Source organism: Montipora foliosa, chromosome 7, assembly GCF_036669935.1.
Source record: "Montipora foliosa isolate CH-2021 chromosome 7, ASM3666993v2, whole genome shotgun sequence".
NCBI lineage: Eukaryota > Metazoa > Cnidaria > Anthozoa > Scleractinia > Acroporidae > Montipora > Montipora foliosa.
This window is the reverse complement of record NC_090875.1, coordinates 785,764-804,243: the sequence shown is the minus strand read 5'-3', so window position 1 is coordinate 804,243 and position 18,480 is coordinate 785,764. Positions and strand designations below refer to the sequence as shown.

The 18,480-nt window shown below is 48.0% G+C and overlaps 5 non-coding genes and 2 pseudogenes across 5 annotated transcripts; 2 read left to right on the top strand and 5 right to left on the bottom strand.

The window, feature by feature from the left end:
• Positions 1-5,102: 5,102 nt before the first annotated feature.
• Positions 5,103-5,221, top strand: LOC138011904 (5S ribosomal RNA). The gene has a single exon (XR_011124812.1). It is a non-coding gene; the product is annotated as a 5S ribosomal RNA (ribosomal RNA).
• Positions 5,222-6,202: 981 nt separating this feature from the next.
• On the bottom strand, positions 6,203-6,366 carry LOC138011998 (U1 spliceosomal RNA). Its single transcript, XR_011124895.1, has one exon. It is a non-coding gene; the product is annotated as a U1 spliceosomal RNA (small nuclear RNA).
• Positions 6,367-8,493: 2,127 nt separating this feature from the next.
• On the bottom strand, positions 8,494-8,684 carry LOC138012100 (U2 spliceosomal RNA). Its single transcript, XR_011124979.1, has one exon. It is a non-coding gene; the product is annotated as a U2 spliceosomal RNA (small nuclear RNA).
• A 5,199-nt stretch (positions 8,685-13,883) lies between these two features.
• LOC138012142 (U2 spliceosomal RNA) lies at positions 13,884-14,058 on the bottom strand (annotated as a pseudogene).
• A 267-nt stretch (positions 14,059-14,325) lies between these two features.
• On the top strand, positions 14,326-14,444 carry LOC138011887 (5S ribosomal RNA). Its single transcript, XR_011124796.1, has one exon. It is a non-coding gene; the product is annotated as a 5S ribosomal RNA (ribosomal RNA).
• Positions 14,445-15,418: 974 nt separating this feature from the next.
• On the bottom strand, positions 15,419-15,582 carry LOC138012009 (U1 spliceosomal RNA). The gene has a single exon (XR_011124905.1). It is a non-coding gene; the product is annotated as a U1 spliceosomal RNA (small nuclear RNA).
• Positions 15,583-17,621: 2,039 nt separating this feature from the next.
• On the bottom strand, positions 17,622-17,803 carry LOC138012101 (U2 spliceosomal RNA; annotated as a pseudogene).
• Between the last annotated feature and the right edge of the window lie 677 nt (positions 17,804-18,480).

Sequence of the window (18,480 nt, the reverse complement as noted above, 5' to 3'; positions counted from 1 at the left end):
AAAAAACAATGATCGATAGTCTCTCGTGTAGGGCAAGAGGCACAGAAAGCCGAGTTAATATATCCCCAATTAGCATGGGAATCACGAACCTTAACACCGCGGAGAGCGATTAACCACAAGAGATCATTTTTAGGATTTTCGGTAAAAGAATCTCGAACAAGAGACCAATGATCATTGAGTGAAAAAGAAGAACCACAAACCTGGGTCCAAACTCTATGCAAGATAGGGGAGGAGGAATTCGAGGAAAGTAGTTTCAAATATAAACTCTTAGAAGTTAAGTTGCAACTACAAATGGATAGAAGAGTTTCGAGGCAGCGGGCGTAAAAAGGAGACGGAGAGCAGGCAAAAGGGGCAAAATTATCGCGCAAACAACTCCACTGGGGGCGAAGAGAAGACAAACGTCTACCAACAAAATATTTACAAAGATAAAAACTAGAATCGTGAGGCGAGTCCAAAGTAAAAGCCATCCCCACTAACTGCAAGACAAGGCAATTAACACTAAAGTTAATAATACCTATACCCCCTTGCGCAGCGCTTAAATATAAAGTATTACGTGCAACCGTCTCAATTTTACAACCCCAAAGAAAAGGCCAGATGAAACTATTGATACGGGAAAGGACCCAGGCAGGGGGAAGCAAAACCCTAGCTAGATACATCAGGTTACTTAACCCTAAGGTGTTAATAAGGAGAGCCTTGCCTAGGAAGGACAGAGAACGAGATCTCCAAAGATTGAGGGACTTCTCTAATTTGTTTAGCTTAGGTTGCCAATTATCATTCTCAACAGGGATAGTACCAAAAAAGACCCCAAGAATTTTCATTTTCTTAACCCAAGTAAGTCCAAGGGGTTCGTCAGTCCGAGAACGCCAAGCACCGAGCCACATGGCCTCCGTTTTCGACTTATTTAGCTTAGAACCACGTTCGTAAACACTAACGCAATCAAAAAGCTTATTTAGAGAGAAAAGGTCTTTCAAAACAGCAGTAGTGTCATCAGCATACAGGCGAACTTTGGCCTGCAAACCCCCTGCACCAGGAAGTAAAAACCCCTCAATCTCAGGAGATCTACGGATCAGATTAGCAAGAACTTCTACACATAAAACATAAAGTAGAGGAGAGAGAGGATTCCCCTGACGGACGCCCCGTTCAAGGGGGATACTCTCAGTAAGCCAATCGTTAAGGATGATACGCATGGAAGCACCATTATAAAAGGTACTAATCCAGCGACAAAAATCAGAACCAAAACCGTAAACATTAAGCAGCTCTAGAAGGAAGACGCGATCGACTCGGTCGAAGGCCTTTTCTTGATCTAAACTAATCAAAATAGCAGACTCATTTGTTTGCTCAATGTGGCTAAGAACATCGAGCAACAGCGTCACATTAGAAAAGATTGAACGACCAGGAACAGAACAAGATTGATCAGGAGAAACTATGTGATGCATAACAGAAGAAAGACGAGTTGTGATGGCTTTAGAGATAATCTTATAATCCACATTGAGCAAAGAAATGAGCCTCCAGTTTTTCAAATGTTTAATATCTCCATGCTTCTTATAAATAAGGCGAGTAACGCTTCCCTTCATAGAATCCGAAAGTTCAGAGTCGCGGAAACATTGGTTTGCAAGTGATAGTAAAAGGGGGCCCAAAATGTCCCAAAAACGCAAGTAAAATTCGACAGACAAACCATCAGAACCAGGTGACCTTCCTAGGCTAAGGCTCTTTAGTGAAGTAGTCAATTCATCAAAAGTTAAAAGTCCCTCGCATGAGTCGCGCAGAGGAGGAGAAAGCGAAGAAGGAATAGAATCAAAACAGGATTGTTTACACACAGGATCAATAACCTCCTGCGAGAAAAGATTTGAATAAAAGCGGACGTGCGCACGTTCAATCTCCTCTCGAGTAAAAACTTCAATGTCATTGTCGTTCAAAATAGAAGAAACGTTATTACGGTCTAAGCGCTCAAATTCTAACTTGAAGAAGAAGCGTGAAGGCTTCTCGCCTTCTTCAAGCCACTGGACACGCGAACGGATTTTGGAACCTTCTAAAACACGCAAGGTAAGAGCCTTCAGTTCAGATTCAAGCCGAGAAATTTCAGGGGCGACCGAAAGGTCGCCACAGACAAGACGGCGCTTGAGACCAATTATTGCATTAGTAATAAGGACGCGCTCATGCGAGAGACTTCTACGTTTATTCCTAGCAAAGGAAATAATTTCCGAGCGAATAGAGTCCTTAAAAAAGTCCCACCAACATTTGACTGACGGAAAATAGTCAACACAATCGGAGAGCTCGTGAATCTTAGCATCAAACGAATGACAAAATTCGCTATCATTCAAAAGGGAGGAATTAAATTTCCATAAGCCTGGACCACGCATATAATTAGAATCTAATTTTAAAGAAAGCTTAACAAAATCATGGTCAGAAAAGACACAAGGAGAAATGTCACAAGACTAGACTAAAGGGAATAAATCTCTGGAAACAAAGAATTTGTCAAGGCGCGAGCCAATGGAGAAATTAGAATTAAACCAGGAACACGCTCAGACACGGGGATGCAATTTACGCCAAGCATCTTCAAGGTAAAGTGAACGACGAAAATCAGAAAGGTATTTTGCAATAGAAACGTTACCACCAAACTTATCCAAATCAGATTCATAGCAATTGAAATCACCAGCAATAATAGTAAAATCAGCAGGGAGGCAAAAAGCATGCAAATTCTCGAAAAACACTTTCCGGTCAGTCAAAAGGGTGGGAGCATAAACATTGATAATATTAAACTTACGATTATTATATTCAACAAGTAAACAAAGGACACGTCCATCATGATCTCTACGCCAAGATAAAACTTGACCATCAAAACGATCGGAAATCAAAACAATAACACCGGCCTGTTTACCAATAGCAGGGGACCAAAAAGACGGCCCACTCCAGTCAGCAACCAGGGAATTAAAGGCAACAGGATCTGATATTAAAGTCTCCTGAATGCAAATAATACCGAAACCAAAACGAACATAGTCAAGTAAAGCTTTCCGGGTAGCATGACTAGAACCACGTGAATTAATTAAGATTAAATTAAATAAAGAGGTCATGATGGACGGCTTTTTTTCGTGGGCACACGCGAAGGATTCGTTGACTTACGAATAGGTACATTGGTTGATATGACATTAGCAGGTGTCCGGTTGGATCCTCTCTTTACGGCCCGTCCCAGCGTGCGAGACAGGAAAGGGTCAGGCGAAGGAGCACAAACATCTTCTAGGTCAGAATCATCGGAAACAACAAGAGGATGGCCGGATTTAGCAGAAACATCAGGGTCAGAAAACAGCGTGCGCGAGGTCTGTGAAGGCAGTTCAGTGTCAGGATCAAGGTCAGGATCAGCATCGTGAGTGGAATCATCGTCGGAAACAAGGTCAACATCAGGATCAGGAGCAGCATCAGGAACAGGGTCAGCGTCAGGAGCAAGGACATTATCAGAATTAGAGTTGTCTTCAGGGTAGTCGCGAAGGAGGTCAGGTGGGGGGTCGGCAACATCCATAGCGTAGGCCACTTCGGCATCAGAGGCAGCTTCTACCAAAGCTGGATTGGAGGGTGCATAGGAAGCCAAAATACTCTGTGACTGAGAAAGGTCAGAAGAAAGTGGAGGGGAAGATTGCATCTGTGAAGGGGCCGAGTGCTCAGAAGAAGGCTGCAAAGAGGAAGACTGCGACGAAGATTGTGAAGAACAGGATGAAGACAGGTGGCTGGAGGGCTGTGAAGGTTGATTAGGGGGCTGAACAGCGGGTTGAAGGTCAGAAGTTGGCTGGGGAGGAGGATCATCCGGGTTATCAGCGTCGTGGTAGGACCGAGGACGGCGGTGCCACGAGTGTTCACAATCAATGGCCCTATGGCCCTGGTCATGGCACACAGAGCAAAAGTCACCTTGAAGACAATCACGATACACATGACCAATGCACTCGCAATTAAAACAGAAAGTATTAGGGCAGTCCTTTGCAATATGGTCAGTGAGGTTGCACTTCCGGCAAGTAGGTGTCTGGCCTTGATAACGAACACGGACTTGAAACCGGCCAAAGCGTAGAAATGAAGGAATAGACTTAGTCAAGACCATACCGAAAACTCGAGTCCCATTGTCCACCGCAGGGTAGTTCTGATGCTTACTGCGGCGAGCAAACTTCACAGTGCCAAATTGTGCAAGACGAGTTTGAAGAGCAGTATGCGGAAGCTCATAAGGGGCACCAAAAACAGCAACATAAACAGTACGGGGGGCACCAGAAGACGTAGGAGCACCGGAACAGTGAAAGCGAGGCACCAACGATGAAGCTCGAAGAAAGGTATTGCGGTAATCCTCTTTCGTAAACGTGACACATACTTGATGCGGAGTAGTCCACTGCACGCAGCGAACAGCAGTTGTAGGGATCTCACAGGTCTGCAGGTCGGTAAAAAGATCCTTTAGTGCGAAATCACCATCGGGCTTTGGAAAGAAGGCATAACACGGTCTCTCTGGCAAGCTGTTATCTACATGAAAATGTTCTCTCTCAAATGCAGACGGAATAAAACGATTGCAAAACAGGGAGCTGACTAACAGGCGGAACAGCAGTGACACCAGCATATGAAGCAACAGCATTCGATGAGGCGGCAGAAACATCAGAGGAAGGATTCACAACGGGCAAAACAACATCTTCGGAAACATGATCGGTAGGGGCGTCACCCCAATTAACACGTGTATTGGCATCCATAAATCGCAATAGTAAGGATAGGCACGAGGACAAAAAACCTACTACCAAAATGGTAGGGCTTCGCCCTGGGAGATCCCACAAAACATCGGCCAAAAAGACTTAGCCAAAAGGCCGAGAAGCGATGCCCGTAAATGCTCACAGCGGACAAGGTGCTCCCAGTCTCATGGCCACGAGATATGGTGGTCCGATTACAATCCGTGCCAAGGAAGGAATGCCCAAAGCCAACTTGAAAGCGAGGCGCACACAACGATTGCCCTTGTACAGTGGGCAGCAGCACCAGCATTGCATGGCACTTGCGCTGACGGCAAGAGGACAAATGCACATTGTGCTGGCTCTGACCTCGGTTTCATTTCCCCTTATAACAAAGATAATTTTCACGGCAAATTACTTGTCTACGACCATACCACAGGGAAAACACCGGTTCTCGTCCGATCACCGAAGTTAAGCCCTGTCGGGTGGGGTTAGTACTTGGATGTGAGACCGCCTGGGAATACCCCGTGTTGTAGGCTTCCCTTTTTCTTTCCGTACACTTGATTATCTCAAATAATCTCAGTTTCCTCCATGAAAGAACATTCCAAACCAGGTTTTTCGAACACAACATGCCAACGATACGTCAAAGATGAGACATACAACAAAAACAAAATAGTTCACAGGAGAAAGTGGAACTTGTATTCCCAAGGGAGCGAGCGCGTGCGCGCAAGATCTTATCAATCCAACGTTTATGACATGAAACGTATCTTTTCGTGTGAGCAAAGAACAGGATACGAGAAGTAAAAAATGCATGCACTGTTATCCATTAGATGGAAGTTAACCTAGCCCGGATGACATGTATACAACGAAGGCTACAACACTATAACATCGATCTTGCGAAAACGTGACTTACCTGACGTAGCGCACTTCAAAGTCTTACTGTTCCCTGCTCAACACAGAAAGTACGTTTTCAAAGGGCTGATAAGACACTATCCTGAGCATTAAAGATTTACTTTTTATGATAACAATTCAATTAACTGATAACATAGAGAAACCACAAAGTGTTGGCTACAGAAATGTAACGCCAACTGATCTGGCGGGTCCTCAGTTACTCAATGCAAAACGGGCTCTCCAGAAGGCAACATAACACAACGCAAAAGAAATCTATCGCGATGGTGCAGTACAAACACACATCCTCTTACGTTTTCGAAACGATGCACGACGATAAGAGCTCGACCCGCTGGCATTTTCTTGTCTCACTCGTCTATCGATGGAAATCGATGCGGCTGAAATAAACACGTCTCGCTCTCTCTACGGCCAAGAATGAAAGAAATGAAATCACAGTTTTGCAGTGCACCAAGTACGGAACATTCACCTACAATTTCAGCAGTGGACTTCACAAATACAACTCACCTTCCTTAGTCCTTACACCGCCACCGCATCTCCTTCCCTGCCCTGCCCTGCCTGAAACGATACCAACAAACCTTCCCATTAGCCAACTTTGCCACCGGGGTTTGGTGCGGGGACTAGCGCGAACGCAGGTCCCCACTACCAGAAATTATACGCTCGAGTTACCCATATTTGGGGTAATCGCAAGGGTCAACCCAATCGAAGTGCAATGAAAGAGCCTCACCTTGAGAGGACTGCCTCCCTGATCACAGTGCCTCCCGCATCAGGTAAGTTTTTTTTTTTTGTTTGAAGCGAAGAGGCAGCCCCCCAGTAGGGTAAGTGCAATGGCTCCTGGACATAACATCTCATCCCACACCGTATGAGGGAGTGGGTATGCCCAAACGGAGGGTGCAACCAGCACGCCAACTTCGCCGGGGGATCGAACCCCGCCTCCACAAAAATTAAGACAACAAACACAACGGACACAAAACACACAGACCTAACCACAGAGGGCAACCAATTAAGGCAACCCCCGAGGAAAGGAGTCCTTAAAAATTACCCAGTCGGAAACGAGCTGGGCGGCACGTCCAGAGGGAGAGGAACACCATAACTGCCATGAAGAAGATAGAACGGCGTGAGAGTGTCATCCTCTTCATCGTCGACGTCGTCACGGTAGGCACTGGAGCGCACGGCCTGGAGGCGACAACTCTCGAAGGTGGTACGGTCTTCGAGGACGGCACCCGTGAGGCGGCCAAAGTCCACACGACCACTGTCGTTGGAACCGATGACAACATCCTGGGTGAAACGGCCAAGGCGCGCAGGCACCAAGGTAGGCGGGTGACCAGAGCAAACAGAAGAGGACGGGGTGGACGAGACGACGGAGGCGACCTTGGTGGGAGGAGGAGCCTCCGATGGAGACTCAGTCCCCTCCTCAACCTCGGCCTCTCCGGTGGGACCTGAAGCGACAGACGGGGGTACAGAAGTCACCCGCTTACCAGCTCCGGCCGAAGTCGAAGCAGCACGTTTCCGATGTTTGGCACGAGGAGGGAAAGCAGGGGCAGGAGCCAAAGCACCCACCTCAACAACCATCTCCTCATTAACAGGGCCAACTGAGCCCGAGCCGGCCTCCGAAGGGGGCACGACAACGGGCACAGAAAGCTCTGGGTCTTCACCCAAACCCCGCTCAGCCTCCGCACCATTGGGACCGGCGTTAGGAGGCAGGGAACCGGCTCCACCCTCTTGACAAGTGGTGGGCGGAAAAACTCTGGGAGCCGGTGGGTTGTTGGTCGAACCCCAGGCGTTCCGGCACTCACGGGCGACGTGACCAGGCTGATGGCACCGGCGACATCGACCATCCAATGGACAGGCTTTACTGCGGTGACCTATCTTTCGACAGATCACGCAATACGGAGTCTAGCGGCGGTACCATACGCGACAGTCAAAGCCAGCGATTCGCACGTCACCAGGAATATCCTTAGTGAGCTTGACCTTCAACTGGCGATTCCCATCGCGCAGGCCCGGGAACTGTGGATGCTCGGACCACTGGATGGAGTGGACTACCCCAAAGGACGTGAACAAGGTCTTCAGCACGGAATCAGGAACCTCCACCGGACAATCGCGCAGGTACACCAGGCGAGGACCAGAGTCGGTTCTGACAAGACGAAGGGGGGCATCCCGGAAGAGAATACCCCTTTCCAACACGGAGGCACACATGGCAGGCTCCTTGAACGTAAGGCGAACAGCACCATTACGGAGAAACTGGACGGCAGACAACTGCTCCCGGGAAACGGACTTCAGAAGCTCCGGCAGGACAGCAGATGGACCCAATGACCGGAAAATGGTCGAAGGGAAAAACGCCACCAGGCTGCTAGGGCACTGGATGGCGTTGGCCATGGGAAGGCAGAAATTGGCGAGACTAAAGTCAGGCCGCGATCAAACCAAGCAGAGGCCAAGACTGGGTGACCCGAAGGACAACCCAAAAGGTACCACAAGCCTTAACCGCTACCTAGCCTACAAGAGGCTATTAAGAGTAGCACAGCGAGGGTACGAGCTTTGAATACCACAAGCCTTGAAAACGTTACCTAGCCCAAGAGCTATTAGTGGTAACAATAGCAAGTGTAAGCAAGCGTCCCACAAGCACGAGAAAACACACTGCCTAGCCCTCACGAGCTATATAGCAGAGAGACACTTGCCTGAGCCAACAAACTAATGAAGAGCGTCAGGTAAGTATGCCTTCTCAGCCTCTCCGGGACCGCAAAACGCAACTTGTCTGCGCATACCATGTGGTAATGGAGGTCACGTGCTCCTCGTCCTGTCCTGTCCTCGTCCACTCGCTGCTATGCTACCTAGAAAAGAGAAGAGAATGTTAAGGTTGGTTGGTTGGTCACTTCTTCTGCTTTCACTTGCTTATTTCTTCCCCAGAGGGAAGTGGGCCACGCTCGGAGGTAGTGCTATACCGAGGCAACCCGTGGCCGGGACGAGGCAAGCCTCTTTTCAATGGCCCAGTTCCAAAAATCAGTTTAATATATGAGCTGCTCGATGAGCAGCGTATCAGATATTAAGCTGATAAGAACAGATACTTTTTTTTTTTTTTTTTCGTTTATTTACATATATACAATGGGCCAGGCAGAGGAAGCTCCGCTGTCGCCCTTAATTGACAATGGTAAGATGGAAAGATAAAGTTTGAATGACAACAAGGCTAAAGTACAATATAATTGTTGACTAATAAAAGCGAGTAAAAGCGAAAGGCATTCTGGAGACACCTCGTTTGATTTACACTCCAGAATGCCAGAAATGCTGAGAAATATTATTGAAAGCGACTATATACAATTGTTTGTGTAAGCGGATGTCCTATTATTTGCTAATTAAATTACTAATTTTATTGTGATTGTAATATTATTAATTTTGGCGTTTTGAGTGAAAAAGCAAAGCCAGGGAAAGGGAGTGATCGAGCGGCCGCGCCCGGGGGCCTTGGAGCCCGCCCCTGCAAGGCTCAGTCCCCGGGCCCGGCCCCCACCCTCCATGTCTCTGCCTAAATGATTAAGCGTAGCTTATCGTTGTCCACGCTACAAAGTACGTTCATATGGGCCCAAGTTTTTAGGAATTCATTTCGGGGATAATAGGAGTACGCCGCGGAGAGACGCGTGCGTACCCTTGTTTTTATTTTATTGATAATGGCCTGGGTGGAAGTAACCTTCTGATCGAAAGTTCGAAGGTTCCGCACCGCCCAGATTTCATTTAAGGTAATATTAAAGAAGAAACGAGAAATAAGGTTTGCCTTGGAGGACTGGCCATCCTGAGGGAGGCCATGTCCGAAAAAAACTAGAGCTGGAGCTAGAGTTAAAGTTTTAGAGTAAAAGGGGGGTACGGTTTGAAGCACCCACGCCCACACCTGAATTGCCCCATTGCATTCACAGAAGGCGTGAGAGAAAGATTCGGTAAGGCCACAGGTAGCGCAACGCTCGCTGACTCGGAGCCGGCGCCACCGTTTTAGAAAGGCCCGAGTTTTAATAACCCCGTGCGCCAAGCGCCACGCTATATCAGCTTCCCAATTGGTACTCAGACCCCCATATATGCACGGCCAGATGTTACGCCACGGCAGGGTGAGAGCCAGTTTCCCCTCCCAAGCGAATGTGAAAGGCAATCGCCGGGGAGAGGGGTTCACGAGTTTCTCGTAGAAGGTTTTAACCGTGTAGTCTGGTAGGAGGGTCAAGTCTAGATTTAGGCGATCGGTCGCTGTAAGGATTTGTTGGTAATACAAAGGAGGGGAATCCCCAATGTATTTCGGTACAGCGTTTGATCGCAGGAAAGACCAGCTTTTCGTCTTACGACTCAACGCTAGGCCTATCCAAAATCTAGCGAAGTACACCCACTTGGAGTCACACGTTTGGTCCCCTATACAGGGAACCCAACGTAGCTTTAGGGCCCGGGCCTTCTCTTGCGGGTTGACAACTGCCAGGCCTCCCTGAGCTAAGGGGAGCTGACATGTCGACCTCGCCACCAGTTCTGTCTTGCTGTTCCACAGGAAATCATAAATCCCTTTATTAACTCTTGTGTGAACCCATTCTGGCATCGGGTAGACTGAGGCTGTGTACCAGAGTCCCGAGGCGCCCAGAATGTTGGTAATTAGTGCTTTGCCGCGTAGCGACAAAGTGCGTTGTTTCCACAGGTTGAGGCGATTCGTCAATTTAGATAAGCGATTATCCCAGTTAGCGTGATCCAGGTTCTCGTTACCAAAATACAAAACAAGGATTTTAAGCTTGTCCGTCACCCATGTGATGTTTACAGGGCCGGTTGGCCGACCGGCTGATTCGCCAATCCACAAGCCCTCGGTTTTTGCTGCATTAAGGCGCGAGCCCGATCCCTTTTCGAAGGTATTAATAATGTGAAAACATTGTGTGATGGAATAATCGTTAGCTAAAATCAGCGTAGTGTCATCAGCGTACTGTGACACTTTACTCTGTTGTTGTTTAGAACCGGGGATTTGAATTCCCTGGATTGTTTCGTCGCGGCGAATCGCCTGACCTAAGGTTTGAACCACCAAGCAATACAGTAACGGTGATAGTGGACAACCTTGCCTTACCTTGCCTTGAAAGGGCAAGGAAAGCCAGCCATTGTTGATGACGTTGGATGTAATGTCGTTATAAACCACATCAACCCAACGCCGGAAATGAGGCCCGAAATTGAAACGAGTTAACACGCGTTGTAGAAACCCATGGTTATCTCGGTCAAAAGCCTTCTCCTGATCCAGACTTATAATTGCGGCCGATAATATTTTGATGTTTAACATAGTCGATGGTGTCCCGCAGTAAAAAGAGATTCTCGTAGATGCTACGGTCCGGAATACCGCATGTTTGGTCTTTGTTTATGATCCGTGGCAGAACATGACGTAATCTATTTGCTAACACTTTTGTACAGATCTTGTAGTCAGTGTTTAGTAAGGAAATAGGTCGCCAGTTCTTAAGCTCGAGTGGGTCATCTTTCTTATATAAAAGACGAATGATCCCTCAGCGTTGGGTCTCAGACAAAGAGCCGTGTTGAAAGGAATAATTTAGTATTTCAACCAAATCAGGTCCTATCAAACCCCAGAAACGGCGATAAAATTCACCCGGTAAGCCATCGCTCCCCGGGGACTTGTTTGTTGACATTTGTGAAGCCGCTTCGAAACACTCAGCGAGTGTAAGTTCGCCTTCACAAAGTGCCTGATCGTCGCTAGTTAGAAGCTGGTCTAATTGTTCCAATAGCCAGTCTTGGCTCTCCAAGTCCACCGGTTCGGCGGTGTAGAGATTTTCGTAAAAATCTCTGCATTCCCAAAGAATGTTTTTATCGGACGTGACTGAGGTGTTATTGACACGTAATTCAGAAATTGCATTCCGTGACTGACGCTTGTCAGAAATACCTCGTCGGTTTTTCTCCCATCTCGATCCATTGCTCTTTGCTACGGATCATAGCCCCTTCTACGGCGCGATCGTCGATTGTTTTGAGGAGATCTTTGATCTCTGCAAGACGAACGTGATCGGCGGCGGTGTTTGAATTACCGCGAGATGTTATAAGCCGGAACTCATGTTCTAAATTGGATTTTTCTCGCCCTCTCTCACGGCTTTGTTCAATGCTGTGCGAGATGGCAAGTTCTTTTAGTTGTAATTTACCTGCATCCCACAAGATCCGTGGATCGGTGAAAGCCGGTTTGTTATCCTGCCAGGCTGGCCAATAATTATTTACAGCTGAACAGAAGGACTCTGATTTTAACAGCTGAGTGTTAAATTTCCAGATGCCGCGTCCCCTCGGGTTTGAATTTCCGAGTTTGACCCTTAGACTAATTATATGGTGGTCTGAGTACCCAAAGGATTTGCATTTAAAATCGGTGATGCGTGATCTCCATGCCTTTGGAGTGTAAAACCGATCTAGCCTACAGCCTACGCTATGAGAGCTGTTGAACCACGTAAACAAACGTCCCGTAGGGGAATTTGCGCGATAAAAATCTTCTAGGGTTAAAGAATCAGTGAATGCGTGGAGCTGCGTGACAGCTCTGTCGCCAAAACTGTCATCGCCTCCCCATTTGTCCAGCTGAATGTTAGGAACACAATTAAAATCCCCGACCACAAAGGTGTCTATGTTCGGAAATGTGAAACGCCAAAGGGTGTCGAAAAATGATTCACGTTCTGCGTGGATGTTGGGCGCGTATACATTCACGGCCTGGAAGAAACGGCCTTCGAGTTCTAATTTAACGGTGACAATTCTGCCGGCTAGATCAGTTTTAAAATCAGCGATTTTCACCGAGCTGTTCGGGTGAACGAGTGCAGCGACTCCCGCTGATCTGTTAGAACCTGGAGACCACGCACATTGACCTCCCCAATCTTTCTCCCACGCCTCACCGGAAAAGGTGTCGGCGAGATGAGTTTCTTGCAGGAAAATTAAATCAAAATTAAAAGATCGCAATAATTCAAAAACTTTGACTCGCTTGTGACGTTCGGCTATGCCGTTAACGTTAATCGAAGCTAGCGTCACAGCCATAATCGTAGAAAAAAAGAAAAACATTAAATTTAAATACGCCATAATAGCGGTGATTCGAGTAAAATTAAAGTGTTTAAAAGTAAAGATAAACAAAGCTACTTAGCGGAATAAGTCGGGTTTTTCCCGACGTAGAGAGTCCCAAACTCTGATCAAGTCCGCATAAGCGTCCGGCTTAAGCATGCCTGCCAGGGCTGACCACTCTTGTTCCTCCTTAGCGTTTATGTGCAGACTTTGAAGCGTTCTGCTGTCCACAGCGCTCATATCTCCTTGGGAATACTGAAGGAAGAAACCTCTGCTTCTATAAAAGGTCGGGCCATCCATCGCCTTCATGAGTTTGGTTCTGTCTGGGCCGGATTGACGCATTGCTCCCATAAATCTTTTTAGTCCCGGTCGTGATGTAGAATTTCCATCGTTCGTTCCCTTCTTAGCGGGTCCCTGACTTGTGTCAATTGTTCGAGGAGAAAGAGGCCGTTTGCGCGGGGTCTCCTGTGCTTCTCCAAAGATACTTTGTGAGGCCATCAACGCGTGGCTGGCCGGGGTCTCGGACTCCATGTCTACTGAATTGTCTGAGCTTTCGTTTGATCCTGATGCCTTCACTGTTTTGTCAGAGCTTTCTGAGTCGTTTTCGGCAGGTAAATCGACCTGTAGTGGTGCCTGTTTGTCGGTAGAGGCCACGGGGGGCGAAGCGTTGTTTCGTGGACGCGATCTTTGTGGGCAATTTTGCACTACGTGCTCAGTTGAACCACAACAATAGCAGGTAATGGGCTGCCCCGTGTACTTAAAATGGACTTCCAAGCCATTGGTGACGATCTTGCGAGGAAGATCCCTGTCCATCGATATAAATTCCGCTACACGGATCCCACGCTCGATGTGAGTGAAACCTTGCTCCGTATAGTACAAGCGACGCAAGGTTTCACTTTTCAATTTTCCATAGGTCTTGAGAAAAGGTAGTAGGTCGCTGTCAGGAAATTCGACGGACACTAAGATGGAGACATGGATCGAACGAGCGCCCAACAGGCGCAAAGGCTTTACTGAATTTTCGTGGTCGAAACCACTCGCGGCGAGGCGTGCAGCCATTTCGGCAGATTCGAGGGTAATGTCGAAACATTTCCCTCCATAAAGTGGAACCACTCCGGTGATGTATTGCTGGTATTCCGGCAAAGCTTTGGCAATAGAAAGGGCGTCCAAATCCATACCGTCCTCAATGACAAGACGAACAGAACGCTTGTGAGCAAACGCATTGCGAGGTCTTGAGGCCATCGCGAACTCGCAGCTCAAAAACGGTCAGAAAAGCGCTAAAAATCCTTCTCCTTTCGTCCAGAAAACTCGTAGACCAAATGACGTAAACACTAGAAAACAAACGGCAGCGAAGAAAAAACTCGGTAATAATTGCAGCGAACGAAGAAATACTCGGAACTTTCGGACATAAGAACAGATACTACACTTGATCTTAGCCAAAAGGCCGAGAAGCGATGCCCGTAAATGCTCACGGCGGACAAGGTGCTCCCAGTCTCATGGCCACGAGATATGGTGGTCCGATTACAATCCGTGCCAAGGAAGGAATGCCCAAAGCCAACCTGAAAACGAGGCGCACACAACGATCGCCCTTGTACAGTGGGCAGCAGCACCAGCATTGCATGGCACTTGCGTTGACGGCAAGAGGACAAATGCACATTGTGCTTGCTCTGACCTCGTTTTCATTTCCCCTTATAACAAAGTTAATTTTCACGGCAAATTACTTGTCTACGACCATACCACAGGGAAAACACCGGTTCTCGTCTGATCACCGAAGTTAAGCCCTGTCGGGCGGGGTTAGTACTTGGATGGGAGACCGCGTGGGAATACCCCGTGTTGTAGGCTTCTCTTTTTCCTTCTGTACACTTGATTATCTCAAATAATCTCAGTTTCCTCCATGAAAGAACATTCCAAACCAGGTTTTTGGAACACAACATGCCAACGATATGTCAAAGATGAGACATACAACAAAAACAAAATAGTTCACACGAGAAAGTGGAACTTGTATTCCCAAGGGAGCGCGTGCGCGCGAGGTCTTATCAATCCAACGTTTATGACATGAAACGTATCTTTTCGTGTGAGCAAAGAACAGGATACGACAAGTAAAAAATGCATGCACTGTTATGCATTAGATGGAAGTTAACCTAGCCGGGATGATATGTATACAACGAAGGCTACAACACTACAACATTGATCTTGCGAAAACGTGACTTACGTGACGTAGCGCACTTCAAAGTCTTACTGTTCCCTGCTCAACACGGACAGTACGTATTCAAAGGGCGATAAGACACTATCCTGACCATGAAAGATTTACTTTTTATGATAACAATCCAATTAACTGATAACATAGAGAAACCACAAAGTGTTGGCCACAGAAATGTAACGCCAACTGATCTGGCGGGTCCTCAGTTACTCAATGCAAAACGGGCTCTCCAGAACGCAACATTACACAACGCAAAAGAAATCTATCGCGATGGAGCAGTACAAACACAAATCCACTTACGTTTTCGAAACGATGCACGAGGATAAGAGCTCGACCCGCTGGCATTTTCTTGTCTCACTCGTCTATCGATGGAAATCGATGCCGCTGAAATAAACACCTCCTCTCGCTCTCTCTACGGCCAAGAATGAAAGAAATGAAATCACAGTTTTGCAGTGCACCAAGTACGGAACATTCACCTACAATTTCAGCAGTGGACTTCACAAATACAACTCACCTTCCTTAGTCCTTACACCGCCACCGCATCTCCTTCCCTGCCCTGCCTGAAACGTTACCAACAAACCTTCCCATTAGCCAACTTTGCCACCGGGGTTTGGTGCGAAGACTAGCGCGAACGCAGGTCCCCACTACCAGAAATTATACCCTCGAGTTACCCACATTTGTGGTAATCGCAAGGGTCAACCCAATCGAAGTGCAATGAAAGAGCCTCACCTTGAGAGGACTGCCTCCCTGATCACAGTGCCTCCTGCGTCAGGTAAGTTTTTTTTGTGTTTGAGGCGAACAGGCAGCCCCCCAGTAGGGTTAGTGCAATGGCTCCTGGACCTAACATCCAATCCCACACCGTATGAGGGTGAGGGTACGCCTAAACGGAGGGTGCAACCAGCACGCCAACTTCGCCGGGGGATCGAACCCCGCCTCCACAAAAATTAAGGCAACAAAACGGAAACAAAACAGAGAAAACAGAAGGAAAGCATCCTGGAGATGCCTCGTCCGACTTACACTCCAGAATGACAATCCACACTATACAAACGGAACGGAAACAAGACAAAGGGAACTAGCCCGAGGAGGACTCGTTGGAGGACGCAAACCAAGGCAGGGGGGAGGAGAGTCGGTCAGAGTAGCGATCAGCACGCACCTCCTCCCAAGTAATCCGATCCCCCCAAACGTCATTATAGGTGGTGAAAAACGTAGCCGTTGTGTGCTCCCGTGGATCGGTATCCATATCCATCGGGGGAAAACACACTCTCTGGTCTTGGGGCAGACAGGAAGGCAAGGAGAAACGTTTTGAGCGATGGTCAGCCATGCGGTGTTTCCGCCAGTTACGCCTACGCCGGCTCGGGGAGCTCGAGAGCTCCACCTCAGCACTGGAGTCGGAATCTCCAGGAGTAAACTCCACGGGGATGGTCACAAATTCGTACTCCAGACTCAGCTCAGAAGGAGGACGATCCTGCCCCGAAGCGTGACCGTCAGCGACCGAGCCGGCATCCTGACTCTGCAAAGGGAGAGGACTAGCCTCTTCCGATGCATCATTGTCGGCAACCACCGGACCGGCACTCTGACTCGGCAAGAGAGGAGGACGACCCCCCTCCATAGCGTCATCGATAATGGTGTCCAGACCTTCGTCCGGAACCTCCACAGCCTCACTGCCAGGGGGACTGGCATTAGAGGCTGGAACCCCAGCCCGCTTCTCTTGTCGAGAAGACACCGGAAGAACTCCGGGGGCCGGTTGAGGTGTAGGCTGCCCCCAGGCGTTCCTACATTCCCGGGCCATGTGACCAGACTGGCCACAGTGCCGACATCGTCCACTGAGCGGGCACGCACGACTCCGGTGACCGGTCTTCCTACAGATGGCGCAGTAGGGGGGCTGACCACGGTACCAAACATGGCAATCGAAGCCAGCCAGACGCACATCACCGGGGACATCTTTGGACAGCGAGATCTTAACTAGGCGGTTGCCATTGCTCAGGCCGGGGAACCCATGGTGCTCACTCCTCTGGACAGAGTGAACCTGCCCAAAGGAGGAGAAAAACGCACGGACGGCATCGTTTGGGACCTCGAACGGACAATCCCGGAGATACACCAGACGGGACGAAGTGTCGGCACTGGTCAGGTGAAGCTGATAGTCACTGAGGCGGATACCACGCTGGATAGTAGACAAACAGGAGGACTCATCTGTAAAGGTGAGGCGGGCAGCGCCATTCCTCAAAAACTGCACGGACGACAACTGATCCTTCTCTACGCACTCCAGGAGGCGGGGAAGGACCTGGGCACAGCCAACGGTACGATGGATCTCAGCCGGGAAAAAAGCAACCAGGCTTTTCGGGCACTGGATCGTAGCAGCAGGCATCCCTGGGCCGATCTTGGAAGAACCGGAGTTAAACCGCGAAATGAACCCAGAGGAAGCAAGAAGGCACAAGCGTTTAAAACACTACCTAGCCCGCAAAGGCTATTAAAAGGTAGTACCGCAAGTGAAAAAATGGAAAGCGAGAACCACAAGTGATGAAACACAAGAGAGAACTCACAAACCGCTGCTGAGCCCTCACGAGCTCAAAATGGCACAGACACTTACCGACGTCAACAATCTAATGAAGAGCGTCAGGTAAGTATGCCTTCTCAGCCTCTCCGGGACTGCAAAACGCAACTTGTCTGCGCATACCATGTGGTAATGGAGGTCACGTGCTCCTCGTCCTGTCGTGTCGTGCTGTCCACTCGCTGCTATGCTACCTAGAAAAGAGAAGAGAATGTGAAGGTTGGTTGGTTGGTCACTTGTTCTGCTTTCACTTGATTATTTCTTCCCCAGAGGGAAGTGGGCCACGCTCAGATGTAGTGCTATACCGAGGCAACCCGTGGCCAGGACGAGGCAAGCCTCTTTTCCACGGCCCAGTTCCAAAAATCAGTTTAATATATGAGCTGCTCGATGAGCAGCGTATCAGATATTAAGCTGATAAGAACAGATTTTTTTTTTCTTTTGATAAAAGTTTATTTACAAGGGCCAAAGGGCCCAGGTAAAAAGATCAAATCCCCAAACATCAGTGATGGACCTAAGAGGAACGAAAAAATTACGGTGATGGACCTAAGAGGAACCCAAAAATATTACAGTAATATAAAAGAAAGAAAGTTCATATTGAGCAAAGCTCAAAGTCCAAGCCTAACTAACCTAACTGACCAAACTAACCTGTTCTACCAAAAAACCAAAGTCCAAAGTCCAAAGTTCATTAAGGCAAGAGCCATGCTAAACACAATAAAAACTAAAGATGAAAAGTAATTTTATTGTCCTGAGAGACAGAACAAACAACACTTGAAAAAGACCAAAATGATTTCACCCTAACCAAAGATTCACCCTGTACGCGTGATCTAACATCCTTAACAACGTTGTTGATAATTGAACGGAAGCCTAGGGTTCTATTACGAAAAGTCGCAAGATTGCGCGCATGCCAAACGAAAAAAAGGACGGTCGCAGCTAAATAATAAAAAACTGAAGGGCCAGGAGAAGACGAACAGACAGAAAAAGGAAACAAGACAGATGACAAAGACAAAACAAAAGGAAAACCGAGAAGACGAGAAAATGAAGCTGTAAAGTAGTTCCAAACCCGTACAGTCCTACGACAATCAACAAAACAATGTTTAGCAGTTTCAGGTCGCGAGCAAACAGCGCAAAGG